Source organism: Bicyclus anynana, chromosome 26, assembly GCF_947172395.1.
Source record: "Bicyclus anynana chromosome 26, ilBicAnyn1.1, whole genome shotgun sequence".
Taxonomy (NCBI): Eukaryota; Metazoa; Arthropoda; class Insecta; order Lepidoptera; family Nymphalidae; genus Bicyclus; species Bicyclus anynana.
Genome location: NC_069108.1, coordinates 994,854 through 1,001,715, shown reverse-complemented (window position 1 = coordinate 1,001,715; position 6,862 = coordinate 994,854).

Below are 6,862 nucleotides of genomic sequence, written 5' to 3'. Positions count from 1 at the left end.
CAAATTTCGTTCAAATCCGTCGAGTAGTTTTTGCTTCTATAACGAACATACATTTTACTGATTGCATTTTTGGCAACAGTATCAATCACTAATCACCCCCTGATAGTTATTTTGGAAATATATTTCATGTACAGAATTGACCTCTCTACAGATTTATTATAAGTATAGATATAGATAGATATCTGTTATTTAATAATGACAAGAAATATAGCCTAATATTCACAGTGCCATATTGATGGAACTTAGATCCAACAGTCTGATCTAAATCGGTTGGCGAGCTCTGCAATGACTTTTTTTGTTAGTAACACAACTTTTAAATGTTAGTAACATGATCAGACCGACGGCTTAAAGTGCTAACAATAATTCAAAGTCAACTTCTGTTAATTTCTTTAAAAAAAGAAAACCCAAACTGACAGACTGAGGACATCTCGATCTGTTGTCAAACAAGGCTAAGTACCTACTAGATCTGCGAGGTATTAAATACTTATTAACCCCCAACGCAAAAAGAGGTATGTAAAAGTATGACGTGTCTGTTTGTAGCACCACAGCTCCCGAAGGGATGAAGCGATTTCAATAATAGTTTGTTTTGTATGAAAGGCGATTTACATGCGAGTGTTCTTAGACTTAGTTTGATGAAAATCGGTTGAGCCGTATAAAAGTTCTAAATGGTGAAAGTGGGGAAGAAACAATAGAAATAGAATTAAAAAAATATGTTTCGTCCGAGTCAGACGAAAAAAAATCATGGAAAACAAAATGTTGTCTATTACACGTTGTTTTTTTTAAATAGAAATAGAATTAAACAAGATGTTTCGTCCGAGTCAGACGAAAAAAAAGTCATGGAAAAAAAAATATTGTCTATTACACGTTGTTTTTTTTTGCAGCAGTTTCCGAACCGAACACGAACATAAAAGGTTGTAACTTGTAAGCCTTTAATTATAAACATGGCGGCCAAATCGCGAATGGTCATCACGTGGTTTCCTCCGGATTTGGCCCATAAATTTGCACATCATGAGCCCTTATCTGTTCACAGGCCATTTAACTAAATGCGTAAATCGCTGACTCCATTTTGGCGCCAATATTAGTGGGGTTATTTATTTTGTGGGGTGGAAATTAGGTACTAGTAATACAGTTAGAGTTACCTAGTTATCTTTCGGTTAACATTTTTTTCTGTTTGCGTACAAAATCCACGAAACAAATTTTAGCCAAGTCAGTGTGTTTGGTAAGATAAAAATAAAAAAAAGTTAACTGTTTTCCTTACGAAGTATATCCCAGGGTTCCCAACTTAGGGGTTTTCTCCCCAGATTTAGGGGGCAAATAAGTGAAATGGGAGTTTTTACTGGACTGAAATTTTTACGGGTATTTTTAGGGTTTTTTTGACTATTTAATAATTTTAAATTGATGATAATTTTAATATTTCTTTCTTGACCTAGTGACTAATCACGAAATATAATACGTTATTCTACAACCACTCTGTGGCAACTGGCGGCAATTTTCATCGAATAAAAAAAATTGTTAAATTTATTCATTGTCATGATTCCAAAATAATCTGAATCTTTAGATAAAGACGTAATATTTTGTCTGTATTAAATATAGAGTTTTGAAACATATTACAGCATATTATTTTTAAATTACTATGAAATTATATTTTTAGGGGGAGGGGGAGGGGGAAGCAATTTTAGGGGCTTTTGACACAAACTTTAGGGATAAATATTTTGGAGAGTTGGTAACACTGGTATATCCACAAAGCATTTTAGCCAATTAAGGCATCTTAGCAGCGTAAGTAAGAAATCCAAGCGGCTGCTGTATGCGGCATGTTGGTACCACTTATTTAAAAAAAAATACCTAAAAATAGAAATTGACCTTTCGCAATCACAGAACCTGAACCGATTTAGGAAATAAAGAATCCTAAGCTGACTGACCTGAGAAACAAATCCAAGACTTCTCTGTTTAGAAGCACAGTACTACCAACAACCTTTTTGTACTGTAGAACCGTAGAGGAATACGAGCTTTGTTTGGCTTCCATAAAAGTTTAAAAGTCGTATATTTGGTATAAATATTATAAAGCCGTACTTAGCTTAATTCCTCGGGAAAGTCCACGTGAGTGAAAGGAAGCGTCCAACTAATCTAAGGTCGGTAAACTCCTAATCTTGCATAATATTACGCAATTTATTACACTCCTCCGAGCCAGCTGCGCCGTCCGTCAGCCCGTCTGCGTTACTTGCGATAATTTATGATGCCCTGGTACCTCTCGTGAATATACCTAAATATGACTAAAGACTGAGCACCTGAAAATCAGCTTTGCCAGATTTATTTATTCTTATCTTAGAAAAAGTAAAATCATTGGTAAAAAATATTGACAGAACCGCAGAACCTTGGTCATCGGCTCTGTTATTTACAATATGTATGCTTTACCTCACTAATCGCTTAGACTACTCATAATGGGTTTTTTAAATGTTATAACTTTGGGTGAGTAAACCGCTTCGTAACGTAACGCGTTACGACGCCGCTCTATCTGGCTTTCCTTCCCACTCACGCATACGGCTGCAGGTTTTAAGTTATCATTTCTGTCAAGCGTCCCAAGATGCACGTTTTTTTCAGCGAACAGATAAAAATAAATTGTCTAGTGACTTTCATATGAGTTTCGTATATATATGGTGAATGAAAAACATCATGAGGATACCTGCTTATCAGAGAATTTCCTTAATTTTCTGCGCGAAGTCTGCCAATTTGCATAAGACCAGCGTGGTGGATTATTGGCCTAACCCCTCTCATTCTAAGAGGAGACTCGAGCTCAGCAGCGAACCGAATATGGGTTGATAATGATAATGATAATTACACAAATGACAACTGAAAAAAGTACATAATTATCACCCAGGTAAAAAAGGTGCTCATTATTTTCTGGACACAATTTTTATATTTGTTAAGTAGCTCAAAAGGAGTTGCTGCCTAGTTTTGTCCTACTTAAAAAATCACAGATCGTCAGCGAAAACTACTTTTAATATCATCACAGATTTCTATTCAGCTAGATACCGCAAATGCTACACTAATAAAATGATATAGATTTCGTATTACTGAGTGATCGAGCGACCTGTACCAACAAGTCTGTGATCCGGATCATCACAGAATGACGCGTGGGTCGATCGTCAGGCGACGAAACAGGCCATTTAACAGACTGATAAGTGAAATAGAAAACCAGTGAGTCGCTCTTTGGACGACCCACCGCACTGTGCATGGGCGAGCGGCGAGCGGGACTAAATTCATCTAACGCCGCGGGTACGTACCGGCTACGTTATCGCCTTGCATGGGCGGGGTACTTGGAAGAGCTGATGGACATTGTTTTCCCAAGGTGCTGGAATGGCCATCCCGCACTAGAAAACGCAGTGTTGATCAACCGCCCACCAGGTGGACTGACAACATCAAGCGAGTCGCAGGGAGTCGCTAAATGCAGGCGGCTCAGTATCGTGATGTTTGGAAGTCCCTACAAAAAGCGTATGTCCTGCAGTGGACTCCATCGGCTGATATGATGATGATGATGATATCGCCTTGCCGTCCACCCGGCGTCGCCGCGCTTCGTCGTTATCAACCCATATACGGCTCACTGCTGAGCTCGAGTCTCCTCTCAGAATTATTCTAAGAGGGAGTTAGGCCAATAGTCCACCACACTGGCCCAATGCGCTTTTCAGTTGTGTGCATTTTAAACGCTTAAAATGCACACAACTGAAAAGTTGGAGGTCCATGCCCCGGACCGGATTCGAACCCACACCTCCTTCCTTTTGAGAAATAAATGTATTTAGTCCGATTATTATAACACTAGCCGTCGCGGTTTCAGTCCGTTACCGTGAGAAAACGTGGCTAAATTATAGCAAACTAGCTTTTGCCCGCGGCTTCGCCCGCGGTATATTCGGGGTAAAGTAACAAAGAGTCTGTGTACAGATTCTTAGCTTCCTACCTTGAAAGCTGCGAAAAATCCCTATCTATCTCTACTATCTCCACTTAAAAAATCAAGTCAATTCGTCGCTCCGTTCTGCCGTGAAAAACGGACAAACAGACAGACAGACACACACACTTTCACATTTATAAGTATGGATGACTCACAAATAACATGACTTTCTAGTCGTAATAGTAAATTGTTATACAAGGGACTAAAAAGACTTATTATATACGAGGTAATTTTATGGCCCAAAGGTGGACATCCTGAACACCGTACAGGATGTCCACTATATCCACAATGCAACTCAATAAAAATTAAATAAAAAAATGAACGCATTCCACAGACAAGAACGCTGCATTTCATTCCAATTTATAGTTTTTTATTTTTCAAAACAAACAGGGCCTTACATATAATGATTCTATTTTCGAATAAAACCTCCTCCGTTTTATAGTAGGCTAGTACTTGGATAGTACTCGTAACAGACAAGAATTAAAAAAAACAAAATTACCTTACCCCTAGAGGCTGAAATGCTTGTTTAGCCCCGCTGTGGAATGGTAATATGACAATGTTTTTGAGCAAGAGTAGTGAAAAAGAATTTACAAAATTGGTTCAGTAAATCCAGAGATCAACCCACACTACAACACAACACAACAACACAACAAACTTTACCTCTTTAAAATATTAGTAGGTAGGTATATACCTCGGCATGTAAGTTGGACCTAGATGAACAACCTAATTATTAAATTGGCAACACCATATTATTAGCAACACGTTGAGGTTTAAGTTAATACAAATATGTACATACATAAAAAAAAAATACTGACCGAATTGAGAACCTCCTCCTTTTTAAAGTCGGTTTAAAATGATGCACCTCAACTGGTTGCTATTATGGTTACTCGCCGTACGACGCTAACACCCAAAAAGGTCTTATAGTTCAACTAACTATAGACCGCGTACACCTTTGGTAATGATTTACAAATCCGCTTCCCCCGTCACAGTGTCCACAGCCCCTTGTTATCGTGTTCACGGCTCATTTCCCGCGGCCATTTTGTCACCGCGGCGCGCAAAATGGCGCCCGAGGATGACACCGGATACAAAGGAGCGGATAATTAACAACGTTAATAGTCTTTTGCTTGCCGAATGTACTTGTAACGGCCAGTTAAAAAGGGGTTTCGGATTACGCAGTGATACTTTCTATACTATTTTCGCAGCAAATAGTAGGTCGGCTTACTTAAAAAAAAATATTGTCATTTTAGATCCCTGACGTAAAAAAGAAAATTATTATTTTTTGTTTGACGTGTCTATGTGTCTCTTTGTGGCATCGTAGCTTTTAAAGACGTCTTGGAGTACCTAATAGGTACCGATCTATTATTATTCTTTATTCTAAACCAGAGGTTTCCAAGGTTTTTAGGGTTCCGTCCACAAGGTACTTTTATAGTTTCGCCATGACCGTCTGTACATCTGACCGAGCTTTAGTGCAGACTATTACTACTCAAAAGCTGTAAATTAGCTTGAGTATGTACATTATAAATATATGAACAAAGTCGTAAAATTAAACCTTGAAAGTGGAAACGATTTTTTATCCCATTGTGTGGGGTATGGTTATCGGTATTTTAGTGTATTACTTAATAAATTAAAGTGCTAACTAAATCTACGGACCCTACACTGCGCGTGGCCCGACACGCACTTGGCCGGTTTTTGTTTCTCTATCACTTTCTTTTAACTGTTTCTGGTGGAATCCTGAATGGTAGAATCCTAAAGCTAAATTTCTACCATTTCCCAAAACCATTTGATTGGCTAGTAAGTAATTAAATAAAATGACATTTATAGAAATTGCCGTATACATATAATAAATATAGTTCTAAGTTTTCACTTTTATGCACCTGCAGTAATAGAGTTTTATTTATCTATAATTCTATACTAATATTATAAAGAGGTAAAGTTTGTAAGTTTGTAACAATTTTTTTAAATGCGGTAATCTTCGGAACTACTGGTCCGATTTCAAAAATTCTTTCACCAGTAGAATGCTACGTTATCGGGGAGTGCTATAGGCTATATTTTATATTTCTATCATATATAACTACTTAGTTATCGCGGGTTTTCTCTTACAGGTCGAACCGAAAAACTTACTTATTCGCATGCGCTGCCTCAACCATTGCGTATAACTGAAATAAATGTATGGAGGCTTTTTGAACCTTTAAAAGTTCTACAAAAAAGTCCGCGACACCATATATCTATCTTTTATATTTTAGCAGATATAGTACCTTTAGTACTTTAATAAATTATTTAAATTTTAAATTAAGGTTTACGTCATTATTTACACAACTAAACTTAAATCCTTATCAAAATAAATTATTTAATAATCACAAGGATATTATAGAGATAAGATTTGCCCTTTACAGTATGTTAATTAGTTATATAGTTTCGGAGATAATACAAAATTTCTGAAAGTCGCAGAAATGCCGCTATATGACGCTCCGCGGTTTCAATTACGTGGTTCCCGTTCCCGTGTGAATATGAGGACCAAACATAGCCTATGACACTCGCAAATAATGTAGCTTTCTATTGGTAAAAGAATTTTCCAAATCGGTCCAGTAGATCCAGAGATTACCCCCGACAACCACACAAACTTTACCTCTTTATAGTATTAGGATAGAAGTCGCTTGGGAAATTATAGTCTTTTGGTTATTGCACCACGCACAAAAGGCTGGACCAATTTTGCTGAGGGTAGGGATAGGATAGGGGTAGAGAAGGGGTAGGATAGAGGTAGGGTAGGGGTAATTTAGGGAAAGTGTAGGGTAGGGTAGGGTAGGGTACGGATAAGGTAGGGGTAGTGTAGGGTAGGGGCAAGGTAGAGGTAGGGAAAGTGTATGAAACGTATAGGGTAGGGGAGGAGTAGGATAGTGGTAGGGTAGGGATAGGGTACGGGTA